Source organism: Euphorbia lathyris, chromosome 7, assembly GCF_963576675.1.
Source record: "Euphorbia lathyris chromosome 7, ddEupLath1.1, whole genome shotgun sequence".
In the NCBI taxonomy this organism is placed as follows: domain Eukaryota; kingdom Viridiplantae; phylum Streptophyta; class Magnoliopsida; order Malpighiales; family Euphorbiaceae; genus Euphorbia; species Euphorbia lathyris.
In genome coordinates, this window is record NC_088916.1 from 53,948,592 (window position 1) to 53,966,448 (window position 17,857).

Below are 17,857 nucleotides of genomic sequence, written 5' to 3' on the forward strand. Positions count from 1 at the left end.
GACTCCATCTGAAACATGTGAAGAAGGTTAAGCAGTCACAATCAAAATGGTCTTTCAATTCATTTAAATATGAGCGTCTGAGCAATTCCTATTATTATTGTGGCTTATTGGGTCATACATAGCGTTTATGCGAGTTGAATTTTAGTGTTCCGGCAAGAGAACTAAGAAAAGAGTGGGAAGACTGGCTGAAAGCTCTAGTGAGTGGCGACCAACGAGGTTTGAAGTGGCTTTGTGAACCAGACAACATTGGTAGTGGCGGTGAAGTCGGAGGTGGCAGCGACGGTGTAGTATTTCAAAACCCTAATTTTTCTCTTTGTAGTTATGGTAATGTTGCATGTCACGTATTTCGAGGCATGAATAAAGGAAGTTCAAATATTCCCTTTATCTTAAGAATCTGGTAATACTACGGCTGCTCATCGCTTTCGCTTCGAGATGGTATGGTTGAAGGAGGTTGAATTCTCTAAACTCGTGAAGCATCGGTGATTGAAAGGGCAAAATTTGTTAGTGGTGCCGAAGCTCTCAACCTGTTTATACTCGATGGAACTATGAGGAAAAATTATGTCTCGTTTTGCGTAGAAGATTAATCAATGTACTCGGCTACTAGCCATTTTACAAGATAAAGAGGATACTGCTTATGCAAATTGTTTATTTACAGCAAAATAGAATCTTAACTACTAGGTGGAGGTTAAGAAGATCTATTGGTGTCAGAGGACGAAGAAATTTTGGATTTCTAAAGGTGATTCTAATACTAAGTTTTTTCATGCATGTGTGAATATTTGGAAAAAGGTAAACCGTAATATTGATATGTTTATTAATGAGAGGGGTGGTGAGGTTACTGATTTTAATGGTATCAACGGTGTTGTTAAAGATTATTATTTTTATCAATGTTTTTCATGTTTCTAAAGTCAATTGTTATAATACGTTGAAGTTTTTTCTTATTTTATATCGAATGCTATGAACGAGGGCTTTGTGGTTCCATTTATATTAGAAGAGTTCAGGATTGCAGTTTTTCAAATGCATTCGGATAAGTCTCCCGGCTTAAATGGTTTAAACCCGAGTTTTCTCAGTATTTCTGGAGTTTGATTAGGCATGAGATTTTTTAAGCGTGTATTGATTGGTTGGCCTGGAAGAAATTCCCTCTTAATCTGAACAATACTATTATTATTTTTATTCCTAAGTGTGATGTTCTGACTCGTTTGATTGAGTTACAGCCCATTTCATGTTGTAACGTCCTTTACATAATTATCGCGAAGGTTCTAGCTAATAGGTTGAAGGTTTGTCTTCCTGCTCTTATCTTTGATAGCCAGTCTTCCTTTGTACCTGAAAGGTCTCTGATTAATAATGTTCTTGTCACTTTCGAGTCTTTACATTAGATGAAAAGAAAATCTTTGGGCAAGAAGGGGGAGGTGGCATTTAAAATTGATATCAATAAAGCCAATGACAAGGTGGATTAGGGTTTCCTAAAGATTGTGATGATTTGTATGGGTTTTAGTGATTGTTGGGTTGACTAGATCATGCTCTATATTTCGAATGTTTCTTATTCTACCTCTATAAATGGTTCACTTGTTGGCCCTTTCTCTCCGGGTAGAGGCTTAAGGCAGGGAGACCCATTCTCGCCTTATCTTTTTTTTTATATGTGTGGAGGTCCTCTCAAAGCTTATTCAGAAGGTTGAGGTGGATGTGAAGATCCAAGGTTGTCGTGTCTGTAGGGGTGCTCCTATTGTTTCACACCTTCTATTTACTGATGATAATCTTATGTTCTTTGGTGCTCTAATGTTTCATCAGCTACACACAACTCTATTTTCTCGCTTCTTTAGGTCCATTCGACTCTTGACACTAGGCGTTAACTAGGCTTGCGATCTCTCTTTGGCATGTCTAAATGTGTTATTTTTTTAGTTTCTTAAAGATCATTCGAGGAAGAGGTTTAATAGTTTGAGTATGTAGTTTCTTTCTAGTGCTGATAAGGATGTGCTTTTAAAGTCTATTGCTCGGACTTTTCCAATCTTTTGCATGAGTGTGTTGCTTCTGCCTAAATTAGTATTTGAAGATTTGGGAAAGATGATGAGCTCTTTTTGGTGGGTGTAAGAAGGAGAATTCTAAGCAGAATATTCACTGATGTGTTAGGACTCGACTATGTGATAAGAAAGGTAAGGGGATCTCAAGTTTTAAGACTTGTATGCTTATAATATTTCGTTGACTGAAAATCAAGGGTGGAAGTTTATTAATCAACCTCAGGCTTTGGTTAGTAGGACTTTCAAAGTTAAATACTATTCTAAGGATACTTTCATTTCCTCTAAATTGAGCACTAATCCTAGTAATTTTTGGAGGAGCATGTGGGGTTTTATTGGCTTGGTTGACTTCATTGATGTGTGGAGGGATCCTTAGATGATTTGGGATAGCAATTTTGTTGTTACCTCTACTTGTATTTCGGGTATGAAAAATGCAAAAGTGGCTGAATTTTTTTTATGGATGGTGCTCAGATTTGGGATTGGGTAAGGTGCATGATTGTTTCTCTCGAGCGGAGGCTAAGCTTATTTGTAATATGGTTATTCCTTGAAATCAGGAGAAAATTTATTATATGCCCGGTATACTACTAGGATAGATGATGTGGTATGCCTAGCCCAATCAAATTAAAACAACAGTCAAAAGGCCTTTTATTCATGTAAAAGAAAGTGCAGTTAATTAGAAAAATAACTATTCTTGTCCCGCCTCTTTACGTCCATAGGAAACTTAATCATTAATCTATTAACACCAACCGCCTCTCTCAATTAGTACTCCAATAATTAATTGCTATTCTTCCTTTATTGGTATTTGTCTGCCATAAGAGAAAATTTATTATGTGCCCGGCATACCACTAGGATAGATGATGTGGTATGCCTGGCCCAATCAAATTAAAACAGCTGTCAAAAGGCATTTTATTATTCATGTAAAAGAAAGTGCAATTAATTAGAAAAATAACTATTCTTGTCCCGCCTTTTTACGTCCATAGGAAACCTAATCATTAATCTATTAACACCATCCGCCTCTCTCAATTAGTACTCCAATAATTAATTGCTATTCTTCCTTTATTGGCATTTGTTTGCCATAAGAGAAAATTTATTATGTGCCCGACATACCACTAGGATAGATGATGTGGTATGCCTGGCCCAATCAAATTAAAACAGCGGTCAAAAGGTCTTTTATTATTCATGTAAAAGAAAGTGCAGTTAATTAGAAAAATAACTCTTCTTGTCCCGTCTCTTTACGTGCATAGGAAATCTAATCATTAATCTATTAACACCAGCCGCTTCTTTCAATTAGTACTCCAATAATTAATTGCTATTCTTCCTTTATTGGCATTTGTCTGCCATAATTATACAGGAATCAAGTGTAAGTTCCTTCAACATTGAACTTTTCAATATTATTATATCAATTTTTCTTTTTCTTTTGCTATTCTTTATTTTGTTATTTTTGTTCATGTTCGATTTTTGGTGTTTTTTTTTAATTTTTTTATAAAATTTAAACCCAATTTACTAAATAGCTTTAGAAATTGATTAAATATATCATGATTATTGATTATTTATATATTAATTGTATATTGCAGACTAATCATATACATTAGACATGGTTATTCAATATTCTATATTATATATTCTGTTGAAATAATAATTGTTATGATGGTTTGTAAATTATTATTTTTTTATGAAACTCCATAATATATATTGATTTTGATCCGACTCCTTAATACGATTTTTTATACATTCTAAAATTATATGTTTTTCTATTCATTCATTATAGGAGACATGGAAGAATCAATTGAAACTACAATAAATTTAAGTGAGGAAAATCAGGTTAATAAAGTGGATAATCTTATTGTTCAAAAAAAAAAGTGGATAATCTTATGGGAACTACCGTAAATGGAGAAAAAGAAGCATACAATTTGCATAACAGTTATGCAATACGAATTGGATTTAGTATTAGAAAATCTAGAAAAAGACATGGTGCTGATGGAAACATACGACATAGAGAATATTGTTGCTCAAAAGAAGGTAAAATGTATGATAAAGACTTTTCAACAAAGCAACGCCATATTATGCTCCCATTTGATAACACAGAGGTCAACAATTGTAGCAGGAGGACCCTTTCTCGCAGCGTCGAACGCGAACTCTCCGTGGATCCAAACATAATGGGGATCTATTTTCTAATAATTAATCTCTAATATTTGATTAAAGCCTTTTGACAGTTGTTTTAATTTGATTGGGCCAAACATATCACATCATCTATCCTAGTGGTATGCCGGGCACATGATAAATTTTCTCATTCTCTGTGACATGAGTTCTAATTCTATTGTGATTGGTGGGTGCCCTTCTCCATAGGATCTTAAGCTTCCCCCAAAAGTGTTGATGTTTATGTGGAAGATAGAAAATAATTGTATTCCAACTCATTGTAGGCTCTTTGATAAACATGTGGATGTTCCTTAACGTCTAAAATATTACGTTAAGGTGTAAAAATACCCCTAACGTTTTGGGCAAAGAGCAATTTTACCCTTAACGTCTAAAATGGTAAAATTTTACCCCTAACGTTGGAAACCAAGAGCAATTTTACCCCTAACATTAATAAATTTGGTCAATTTGAGAAATAATTCATCAAATTGTCTTCTCGGTCATGAATCTTGTCATCTACACTTCATATGTGTGTCATTTTATCAGTAACAAACCACAAACATACGTTGGGATGTGAAAAAAAATAAAAAAATACACTGTCTTTATGTACGAATTAGACAAAAAAATTCAAAAAATTCACCGGATTTATAAATATTAATCTCAAATTCTATTATTAAATTATAAAAAGCATGAATCCTTTTTTAGAACGAATTGTTATGCAATTGATGCAGAATAAGGAACAAAAACATTTGTGTTTTATAATAGTATCTGAAATTGACCCAATTTATCAACGTTAGGGGGGTAAAATTGCTCTTGGTTTCCAACGTTAGGGGTAAAATTGCACCATTTTAGACGTTAAGGGTAAAATTGCTCCTGACCCAAAACGTTAGGGGTATTTTTGCACCTTAACCTATAAATATTTGGCTCTTAATGATTTAAGAGTGACTAATACATATCATCTTCAACAATACTACTTATATTCACTCATTATTTATTAATAAAATTAGGTCTAATGCCCCTCCAGCCCCCTTATTTTGTTCAAATTGGTCATTTTACCCTCTCCCAACTTATCGAATGTCCTATTTACCCCATTAACTCCATAAAAGTTGTATTTCTCACCCCCTCAACTTGTCCATTTACCTCCCCAAACTCATAGAATGTCCTGTTTACCCCCTTAACTCCATAAAAGTTGTATTTCTCACCCCCTTAACTTGTCCATTTACCTCCCCAAACTCATAGAATGTCATGTTTACCCCCTTAACTCCACAAAAGTGATATTTCTCACCCCTTACAATCCGTTATCGATGCCTAAATTGATACATTTTTTTAAACGTTAAACCTAGGGATGTAAACGGGGCGGGGCGGAGATTGGAGTTCCCATCCCCGTTCCCCGACTAAATGGGGAATCCCCATATCCGCCCCGCGAAATGATGCGGCGTTTACGTAGAGCTGTCAAATGACGAAATGTATATTATGATAAGTGCGTTACAACTACGGATGTGATCTTCCTAAATGCTCTATCTCTACTAGACGCCACTACTTAGGGGCAAGTGTACCCCGTCGTATCAAGTAATAATCCGGTTAAGACCGGGTATCGAATCCACAAGATTTATAACTACAAGTATTAAACGACTCGGTTTTATATGTTATCTAAGCGGTGAATACTTTGAGTTGAATCGGGGAGCAACTACAAACTACTCCTAACTACGGGTGAGACAATTTTATATAACAAAAACTCTTACGAAATGATGCGGATGGTGATAAGTTATAAATATGACAAACAATGACTCCCAATATATATACGGTTAATGATTTACTCTTGCAATGACGACTACGTGTAGTGTGACCGACCCGTGAAGTACTTAGACTACGTGGTTCCTAGTCAAGGTGTGTCTAATGCTCGGGATCAGAAATTAGGGCCCGTAAGTTCCGTGGTTTATCAATTCCTACGGTTTCCGGAGCGTCACTTCCGGTAAGGCAACACTTATATGAATCCCTAAAGATAGCCCGAATGGCGTCGGAAATCGCGTTCTCCTACACAATAATCAATTAAGAGTATCAAAACAAGCAATAAACATCAACACATATATAGAAAAAGAGATTATGAATCATAAATTATAAATATGGAGAATGTAAATATGAAATACAACCAAGCCTAGTACATAGGAAGAGTACAAGCTAATTAGCAAGTGAAAAGGGAAGAATCCACCCTCGAAACTAGCTAACCGGACTCAAGGCCGTCTCTTAGGACTTGGAGGTGGAGCTTTCGAGCTTGGTGAATGGAGATGAAATGGAACTTTGACGGAATGTCGGAATCAACGAACAAGCCCTCAAGGTGAAAGAGTTTTGCTATGTAAAATAAAATCTCAAACTATATAACAAGAACTTAAACTATAGTAACAATTGTATATCAAAAGCTTTTTTTTCAAATGAGTGCTAGTCACTCCTATTTATACACATCAAGCTAGGTAGAATTGTAATTTCACAAGATACAAGCATGGAGGAACATGATTTTCTGCAGATTTCCCATGACACGCCTCGCGTATGGTGGTGTACGCCCCGCGTATTTGCCCATTCCGTTAGAAATCTCCTGCATGTGGACCAAATCCAGATCTTGTTGTCTCAACCACGCCCCGCGTGGACTGGGATGCGCCTCGCGTGGTTGAGTTTCTAAGATTTTATTGCTTGAATTGGGTCTTTTACGCCACGCGTAGCTGAAGCACGCCTCGCGTAAATAAGTCCCTGAGTCTTTTAGGTTGAAGAACTTCCTTACACGCCCCGCGTGTAAGGTGGGACGCCCCGCGTAGGAGCAGTTGACTCTGGGAGACCATGTAGTCTGACTTTCAGGATTAGGCTTATCATTTCTGACATATGTCACACGCCTCGCATGGTGGTTGATACGCCCCACGTATAGGTGAGTAGATCCCACGTGGTGCCTGTGGATTGAACAATTATTTCTGACCAAGTGTTCCATGCCCCGCGTGAAGGGTGATACACCCCGCGTATGTCGATGGATTTTCGCTCCTTGCTCGTACCTAAAATACAATTCTCGAGAGCCGAGTTAGCTTGACGTTTTATTTTCTAAATTAATCAAAAATAAGGAAAATTAACCGAAAGTACGGAATTTATTTTTATTTCGTTATTTTATTAAAACATTCTATTTTTGCAATTAAACTTATTTATTTCATCTAAAATTAAACCGTAAATCACGCTAAAAGATAGGGACGAAACGCCCATATCAAACCTCCTCGAACTTTAAAGTTTTACTTGTCCTCAAGTAAAAGAAATCGAAAGACAAGTGATTGAGATTATTAAGAAACAAACCGTCGGTTGGTTTTACCAAGTGCGTGATTCCGAAACTAAAGTTTTATGCAAAGTTTTCGGCAAGTACCTACGCAAACAAATGAGTGACCAAAACTTGTTTGAAACCTCCATGATCAAATTTAATAGGCAATATTAACGGGGGTCGATTATCTTTTGAGAACCCGATAGTACCTCACCAAGGGATTTCACTCTTACGCTCAAATTTTGGTGGGTCGGTGTTTTTGCACTCTCCTTTGCACTTACTCGAAGTCACTTTGAGTTTGCATTTTCATCCGGTTTTTCCTCCTATATTATGGTCTAGGCAATATTAAAAATGAACCCGGAGGGGGTTGTAATGTGGGTGGCTTTTTAGTGGTTAATTTTTGGAAACTCGAGTTTAAACACCATTTTGATGATCGCACCGTGCTTTTATTTTGGCCTTAGTAAGTTCGTAAAGTATAACTCGAAATTGCTCGGGTGGAGCTTGAGAATGCCTTTTGTTCTTTATTGTGTTTTTCTTTTTCTTTTTGTTTTGAGAGCGGCACAAAAACGATTTCGAAAGCTTATGGTGCTTACTTATCAAGGCCTTGGCTTATTTCAGGTGCGATTTGATTTTGTTGGTATTTAACCAAGAGGAAAAAGGGTTAAATGTTAAAAGGGGATTAACAAAAAAAGTCGGTTAATAGGCTCGAGGGGGTTTCCTAGAGTTTAATGAAAACGAGAAAAATAAGTTAAGAAAAGAATTAGACTAAGTGGGTTCGTTTTATCATCTATTGCCATTTTAACCAAAATAAGTGTACTTAACCCGGTATTAGGTGCAAACTCTATGAATCGAGTGAAGTCAAAGCTCTCGAAAAATTGTGAAAGAAATAGAGTTCTCGCACGAACTCTTTTAGGCTCAAAAATATCTCACAAAAGTTCGGGTTAAATTGTGTACGTTCAAGTTCTCGTCAAATTTTCAACTATCCCGTTTTTATTGCCTTTTTAAATTTCATTATAGAGATAACCTTTGGGTTAGGACTCAATGCTTTTGTTTAGTACAATCCTAGGCTTTGCATAAATTCTATAACTTCAGAATTAAGACTAAAATTTCTTACTAAAACCGATCCTTTGTGTCAACGTCTTTTCATTTAGGAACAAATAACAGAACTTTTAATTAATTTTCGAGGGAGGTAGTATGTCGGAAAAATTTTAAGAATCAATAAATTAGTTTAATTATTTTGTTGTTTATTTGATTTTTATTTTTGTTTTTGTTAGTGCAAGACAAACGGTGAGTGCGGGGTTGCACGATCCTCCGCGTTATTAAAATGACGTCTATTCCAAGGACGTCGCAAAAGAAAAGAAAAACAAAAACAAAAATAAAGATGGAATTTAAAAAGGACCCTTGAAGGTCAGGTCCTACGCGTGGCGTGCCCAGGCGGCGCCCCGCGTAGGAGGTGCGTTTTAAGCCGATTTTGGCCAGAGACTCAGATACGCGGGGCGCACTAAGAAGGGCGCCCCACGTGTTCCGAGCTCTGGGCCAGTTATACGGGTAAAACGGTGGGCACACGGGGCGTAAAATGGGGCACGCCCTGCGTGAAGTTTATTAATTGATGCGTAAACAGAGAAAAATGAACACGAAAAGAGAAAATAAACAAAACGAAACATAAAGGAAAATCATAAATATATTAAAATAAAATAAGAAAGTACAATAGAAACACAAAAAGATAACAAAAATAACAAAAGAAACACATAAAACAAAACGAACTAAGAAAACATGAAAAGAGAAGACACAAAACAAAGAAAAACATAAAACAAAGAAAAATAAACTAGGATGGAGGTGGAGGAGGATTGCCGTGGATGTTAAAATGTGTGAAGAAGGTGTTGGCGAAAGCATCGAAGCTGGCCCTATCCGCTTGCCTTTGAGCCTCGGAGGCGTCGAAGCGCGAGTCGAAGTGGGCCCGATCACGTCATTGGTTGTCCTCCAAAATATCCAACCGGGCGTAGATGGAGTTGAAGTCGTGGTTGGGGGTGGACTAAAGTTGAGGCCCATGTCCTCGTCCTCGTCCTCATCGTCTTGGGGTTGGGCTGCCCCCGAACTCTCACTCGGGCCGGAGGTAGGGCGCTTGAGTGATTGGAAGGCATTTTTGTCCAAGGGTCACAGCTCCAAGCTGGGAAGGCGGTCAAGGGCAGCTTCGCCAAGAGCGGAGGTGGCGAAGATGGTGATGAGATGGCCCAACCCGATTTTGCCACATTTCCGGGTGGGCATGTGGTGGAGTTGGACGGCCACGAGGTAGGAAAGGTCGTAGGTGAGGCCGTTTGCACAGCAATAGAGGGCCAAAAGCTCGTGCTTATTGACCTTGGTGGACTCGGACTTCCCCGAGAAGTAGAAGGAGATGAAGCGGTGGAGAAGTTGGAGGAGTGGATCGCGGATGCGGGCCGGGCGGAGGTTGGAGATATCGTAATCGTCGGACCCGGTGATGGAGGTCCAAAAATCACGAGGGGAGACACCCTCGGGCCAATGCGCTATGCCCTCCTCCATTTGATGTGTGAAATGGTGGCGGAGCCATTGTGTGTCAATAGAGAAAGGTTGGTTGTGAAGGCGAAAGTTGAAGAGGGCGGCTCCGGGAACCCCGTTGGACTCGAGGGTGGTGTAGAACTCCACGACCAATGAAGAATAAACATGGTGGCGTGCCCGATAGTGATCGAGCCAATTTAGAGCGTGGAGGCGGTCCTCAAAAGCACCTCCCAAGCCGAAACGATCAAAGGTGCTGCGGTTGATGTATGGAAGTTCCATTATGTGGGCAGCGAAGAGTGTTTGGTAGGATTGGGCTTCTTCTTCGGTGAGAAGATGGAAAGGAGCCCGGTATTGGTGGGTGAGTGGCAGTGTTTCCTCTCGTTCAGGAGGTGGTGGTGATTGGCGTAGTTGGGTACGAGAGGTACGGGCCCGAGTGGACCGCGGGGGGCGCATGTCGGCAACATGTTTGCGTCTTGCCATGGTGTTAGTGAGGGATTGAGAGAGAGTGTTAGGAAGAGTGTGGGAAGTTAGGGTGAGTTGTGAGGAAGAAGAAAAAAAAGGGGAGTATTTATAGGGGAGGAGTTGGGAATCCAAGTAAAACTCGGATTCCCAGAGGGGTACGCGAGGCGTGAAGAGGCCACACCACGCGTATCCCACCTCCTGCCCATTATTTGATGCAAAAACGGCACGGTACGCGGGGCGTGCAGGGAAGCACGCCTCGCGTATCACACCTCCTGGCCGTAAATTGGTGGGAGAAAGGTGAGGACGCGGGGCGTAAATGGGGGTACGCCCTGCGTGGAGGACGGAAGTGGAAGCATTATTTTTCGGTTTTTAAGGGGTTTTTTCAATTTTTATGGGTTTAATTTGGTGGTTTATGGTTTTATTAATGAGTATTTAATGGTTTTATTGTAATTGAGGTGGTGGTTAAGGTGAAATTAATGTGGAGGGAAGGTGAATAATTTTTGAATTTGAAAGGGTATGATGTGATTGGAGGTGAGAGGAGGTGGAGTGTGGAAGTGGGAAAGATATATGGGGAAGAGGGAAGAGTGATGGGAGAGGTGGAAGATGAAAAGGTTGCCATGGGGAGTTGCAATTCGCAACTCCCTAAGGATACGCGAGGCGTGCTGTTAGGCATGAAATTGACTACGGTTAACTGGATAAGTTTAAGGGATTTGGGCGTTATTTATGCTCTATGGCAAAGAATAAGGACTGATTTGTGTCTTTATGCAGATTAGTAAAGATAAATGCTAAACTCGCTGGAAACAGTTTGTTTTGCTACGGCCAAAGAGGAGTGGAGCCTATATTATGTCCAGCGGTCAAACGCCGGATTATCCAATGACGGACAGCGACAGATCAGAGGTGGCAGAGGCAGAGACAGAGCAGCAAGTGGAGAAGTACAGAGGCGGCATTACCGAAAGAAGCATGATGACATGAAATATCAACCCCTTGAGTGTTCAAGGGTCAAACGATCTTTAATCATTTTAGTTATTTTGTCTTAGCTTTTAGTTGATTTTATTTTGTGGTAAGGTACGAAGGTTGTACCATTTTTGCCCCTGTCTTTCTCCTTTAAGTAGACGTAGCAAAGGAGAGATAGGGAGTTTGGAACTTTTATTAATTTTAAGAAGTAGAATAGTTGTCTGTAAAAAAGAGCTCGAATGGAGTCTCTCAACGTTTCAAGAACTTCAGATTACTCTTTGCTCAATATGAGTGAGTAATCTATTTTGAATGGGCACGGCCAGGCCGAGCCGGTAATGTAAGTTTTACATCGTTTTAATGAATATTAGTATTTTGTCAATGATGTGATTGATGAGGATTTAACTTTCATGCTTCGGCATTTATGCATGTGTTAGATGGATGATAGGACACTGCTTACATCTACACTGATATCTCTATTAATCTCCCAACCTCGAAGCTGACCAGTTAGATGGTTGTGTCATGGGTTTTCTTAATTAGAAATGCAGTTTTGTTCTTAATGCAAGAAAGAACGTATCTTTAGGACGCTAAAGGTTCTAGTAACTCTTAGGAGCTTGAGAACACACGACAGTTGACTCAAGCTCACGTCAAAACTGATACTTTGGCTTCATTGGCATTATCTTGTATTCATTGGAATGTTGTAAGGCTTTGCACACCTGTTCGGCAGTGTCGAGCCTGTTCTATTTTCTAAATCATTACCAAGTTGTCTTATTTCTTACAATCAGCCCTCTTACATCTTACGAAACCAACATCACACAATCAACTTAAAAAGGAGAAAGCTTGTTCGACACACACACACGCTGTTTAGCAACAATTTCTGATGTACATTTGAATTTCAATCCCTGTGGAGATGATACTTAACTTATCACTTTATTACTTGTATCTAGTGCACTTGCTAGAGTCTAATCATAGGACAACACGTGCCCTAGGGCACATCCCGCATGTCCTTCCACGTGGCTTTTATTCCGGAGCAACTAACTGCTGAATGTTACGCGGGGCGTGGTAGGGTAAACGCCCCGCGTAACATGCCTTCTACTGCGAGAAAAAAAAAGGTTAGATACGCAGATGCGCGGGGCGTATAGGTGTGTACGCCCCGCGTGGCTTATTTTCTTTTGGATTAAAAGTGGGATTTGTTTTTCTTTTGATTTTTATTTTAAAGAAATGACATGAGTCGGCGGGAAAACAAATTACGGAAAATAAAAGTTGGGAAAGAAAACTCCCTTATTCGAGCTTGGGTTGCCTCCCAAGAAGCTACTTTAGAGTCGGTGAGCTCGACCTAGAATTTCCTCCTAGGTGTATGCTTCCATTCGCGTTAGAAATGCAAATTCTTGAATAAACAATCCGTACCTGCAAAACGGGTTGTTAGATTCAAAGAAATTTAATGAAAACCAAAAGCTATATTTAAAGAAGTTTTTGAAGAGTTTAGTTTGCTCCCTTTTTGACTCCTTTGGTAGTTCAAAAAGAGCGAAATATTCCGAGGTAGAAGGAACCTCCAACTCTTCTAGCTTTGGATTTATTTCCATGGGCCCGCACATAACCAGCTCATCGATTAGGATTTCCGGTTCCTCGCAGTTGAGACAGCCTACATAATTTGGGGACTCTTCTTGAGAGAGCTCAATTAACTGGAGCTCTACATTTTGATCACCTGGATTAGCGTCTTTATTTGATTCGTCCGCGGTTGAATCGATGCGAGACGTCAATCTAGCGATTTGATTTCCCAAATCCCTGCAATATGCCTCATTGTTAGATAATCTCACTTGAATATCTTTAAGCATAGAGATTACCACATCGAATTGCGAGGTTGAGTGTTGGTGTGGGCATTCGTCATCCATGCGGTCGTCCCGCAGATGACGACTATGAGGCATCATACCATGAAACAAATCATTAGTAACAACAAGAAACAAAATAAATTATTCACAAAAAGAAAGTAATATCTACAAATGCTTAGACTAACAACAAAACGTTTTTGTCTAATATTGCAATAAATTATAAATTCCCGGCAACGACGCCAAAAACTTGATGCGGCGTTTACGTAGAGCTGTCAAATGACGAAATGTATATTATGATAAGTGCGTTACGACTACGGATGTGATCTTCCTAAATGCTCTATCTCTACTAGACGCCACTACTTAGGGGCAAGTGTACTGATAGGGGTCAAAAACCCTATCTTTGGGTATGGTTTTAGGACGGTTTTTAGTGTTATTTCATGAATAAGCGAGCAATTCTCGCATTTATATGCCTTTGAGTGAGTGAGTTAGGAATTGGAAATGTTTTATTAACTTTTTGTTGTTTAGGCTCGTTTTCTGATCATTTTAGGCAAATTAGGCCAAAATGACATGTATGTTATAATTCCGTTATCTTTTATAGCTAATTGATCCACCAAAAGTTGCACCAAACGGAGCATTTGCTCGAAATGAGCGATTGGCGGGTCAATTTAGCATCGAGACTAATGTTATTTGGAGTTTTCGTGCATGCGCAGGGACAAATTCGGGCGAAAATTACATCGTGGAACATCGAGCAACCATGCGGAAGCGTGCATGGCAAAACGGCTCGTCGAACTGACCTTTTTAAGCCAGCTCGTTATAGGCCAGCTCGCCGAGCAGGCCTCCAGGGGCCTGCTCGGGCGAGCTGGGGGCCAGCTCGCCGAGCAGCGCGCCCTACTCGGCGAGCTGACCTGCGGGAATTGGTTAAAATAAGCAGTTTTGACTCCACGACCGGTCCCACGACTTCCCACCTGCATAAGGATACGAAATAGGTCAAAAAGAGGGCCCGAGCTACAACTATAAATAGAACTTTTCCATTGTAAATTATATATCTTTTATCCTTGTAATTTCTTAGCTTCCACCTTGAGAAATCCTCTCCACCTCCTCCATATCCTTCAAACCTCCATTGAAGACACCTCCGAAGCTCCGCTCACCGAGGATTGCTCAAGCTCCATCCTTAAGTCCTAGGAAGACGCCTGCATTGGTAGACAGGTTCCCTGAAAGGGATTTTTCTTCTTTTATATTCTGTCTAGCCTCTGATCCATGTTATGAATCCTAGGCTCATTGTATCTTCGTGACAATACTTTCATCTTTGATATATATTATAGTTTTGTTCATTCAATTGTTTTATTGCTTTAATCTTTGTCTTACGCTTTGTCTGATTGGTTTAACTCATTTGATAATCCCAAAATTAAGTTGGCACATATTGTGAGCTGAATCTGACCTAGTCAGTGCCTATAGGATTGACGACCCTATAGAAGATTAAGCCCAAATTGCTGAGCCTTAGAGCTAGTTTCGGCCTTACAAGGGAATCACGAACTAGGGACCTCAGGAGGATAGGTAGGGTTAATCGCCTCGGACACAAGTGACTTAGATTAGGTTTTAATTCTGTTTGTCTAAACAATCTATTTTCATCATCATCGTATCCCTTCATGTTCCTTCGGATAATTACATTGGTAAAAGATCACCTAGGAGTAGTTTAACTTAATTAGGGGTAGAGTAACTTAATTAGGCGTAGAATAACTTAGTTAGGATTAGATAACTTAGCTAGGAGTCGTATAGTTCAACCTAGGAGTAGATTAACTTAAGAAAAACCAAACTCAAAACCCCCAAAGCCTAGATAACACCTGAGACCAAGTAGCTTGATACTTGCAGAAATAAATCCTGTGGACAATACCTGGACTTTCCAGAATTTTATTACTTGATAACGACGGGGTACACTTATCCCTTAGTGAGTCTCCTTTACGGGAGGCACATCATGTACCCCGTCGTATCAAGTAATAATCCGGTTAAGACCGGGTATCGAATCCACGGGATTTATAACTACAAGTATTAAACGACTCGGTTTTATATGTTACCTAAGCGGTGAATACTTTGAGTTGATTCGGGGAACAACTACAAACTACTCCTAACTATGGGTGAGACAATTTTATATAACAAAAACTCTTACGAAATGATACGGATGGCGATAAGTTATAAATATGACAAACAATGACTCCCAATATATATACGGTTAATGATTTACTCTTGCAATGACGACTACGTGTAGTGTGACCGACCCGTGAAGTACTTAGACTACGTGGTTCCTAGTCAAGGCGTGTCTAATGCTCGGGATCAGAAATTAGGGCCCGTAAGTTCTGTGGTTTGTCAATTCCTACGGTTTCCGGAGCGTCACTTCCGGTAAGGCAACACCTATATGAATCCCTAAAGATAGCCCGAATGGCGTCGGAAATCGCGTTCTCCTACACAATAATCAATTACGAGTATCAAAACAAGCAATAAACATCAACACATATATAGAAAAAGAGATTATGAATCATAAATTATAAATATGGAGAATGTAAATATGAAATACAACCAAGCCTATTACATACGAAGAGTACAAGCTAATTAGCAAGTGAAAAGGGAAGAATCCACCCTCGAAACTAGCTAACCGGACTCAAGGCCGTCTCTTAGGACTTGGAGGTGGAGCTTTCGAGCTTGGTGAACGGAGATGAAATGGAACTTTGACAGAATGTCGGAATCAACGAACAAGCCCTCAAGGTGAAAGAGTTTTGCTATGTAAAATAAAATCTCAAACTATATAACAAGAACTTAAACTATAGTAACAATTGTATATCAAAAGCTTTTTTTTTCAAATGAGTGCTAGTCACTCCTATTTATACACATCAAGCTAGGTAGAATTGTAATTTCACAAGATACAAGCATGGAGGAACATGATTTTCTGCAGATTTCCCATGACACGCCTCGCGTATGGTGGTGTATGCCCCGCGTATTTGCCCATTCCGTCAGAAATCTCCTGCATGTGGACCAAATCCAGATCTTATTGTCTCAACCACGCCCCGCGTAGACTGGGATGCGCCTCGCGTGGTTGAGTTTCTGAGATTTTATTGCTTGAATTAGGTCTTTTACGCCACGCGTAGCTGAAGTACGCCTCGCGTAAATAAGTCCTTGAGTCTTTTAGGTTGAAGAACTTCCTTACACGCCCCGCGTGTAAGGTGGGACGCCCCGTGTAGGAGCAGTTGACTCTGGGAGACCATGCAGTCTGACTTTCAGGATTAGGCTTATCATTTCTGACATATGTCACACGCTTCGCGTGGTGGTTGATACGCCCCGCGTATCGGTGAGTAGATCCCACGTGGTGCCTGTGGATTGAACAATTATTTCTGACCAAGTGTTCCACGCCCCGCGTGAAGGGTGATACGCCCCGCGTATGTTGGTGGATTTTCGCTCCTTGCTCGTACCTGAAATACAATTCTCGAGAGCTGAGTTAGCTTGACGTTTTATTTTCTAAATTAATCAAAAATAAGGAAAATTAACCGAAAGTACGAAATTTATTTTTATTTCGTTATTTTATTAAAACATTCTATTTTTGCAATTAAACTTATTTATTTCATCTAAAATTAAACCGTAAATCATGCTAAAAGATAGGGACGAAACGCCCCTATCACGAAACAAACGGGGACAAAATTCATCCCGACCCTACGGGTATCCCCGTTTACCCATTTAAAGTTTTAAAAGATATATGAAAAAAGAAATAAATGAAAATAATAGAGAAAATAAGAGAATATGATGAACAAATAGATATAGAGTGAAATAGAGGTAAAACATTTGGATTTGATTAATCATAGGTTCAAGTTTTTCTATGCGTATTTTTTTATTTTCTATGATTAATAATATGTTATCGGGGATTAAATAGGTAATCCGCCGGGAATCCCCATGGGGCACAATACGGGGCGGGGATACCCTTTCCCATCCCCGCTAATGGGGCACATATTAGTCCCCGTCCCCGCCCCATAATAAAACGGGGCGGGACCATGTCGGGGACGGGTAAATTCCGCCCTATTTACATCCCTAGTTAAACCTATATTGGTGTTATTTTATATGTGGTACCTAAAGTGATACTTCTCCAAAAGCCATAGGCCTATTTTTGGTACCTTATCCCTACATATAATTAGACCTCGGCATGGGCCGGGCCTATCGGGCTTGTAATAAAACCTGATAAGCCCAAGCCCAGTCCAAGCCCATACTAATTAGAGTCGGGCTCGGGCTCGGGCGGGCTCGGGCCTAAAAAAGGAATCCCAAGCCCGCCCGCCCAAGCCCATATCTATATTAAAAAAAATTCAATTAAAATAAAATACTCACTTTTTTTTAATAAAAAATAATAAACATAATAGTTAATAAGTCTTAGAAAATTATAATAAACTAATAGTTAAATTCAAAATAAAATTACAACATAACAATAAAAAATAGATAGAGTTAGAAAGTATATATATGAGGCATTTAAATAAATATTAAATTTATAAATGTATATATAGATAACAGGCCGGGTCGAGCCCGACGGGTATTTATATAGTCCAAACCCGCCCATTTTCTAGATGGGCTTATTCGGGCTTGGATTTGCTAGTTAAATTTTGATTATCTAATTATTGTAATAAAATATTATTGTAATAAACATA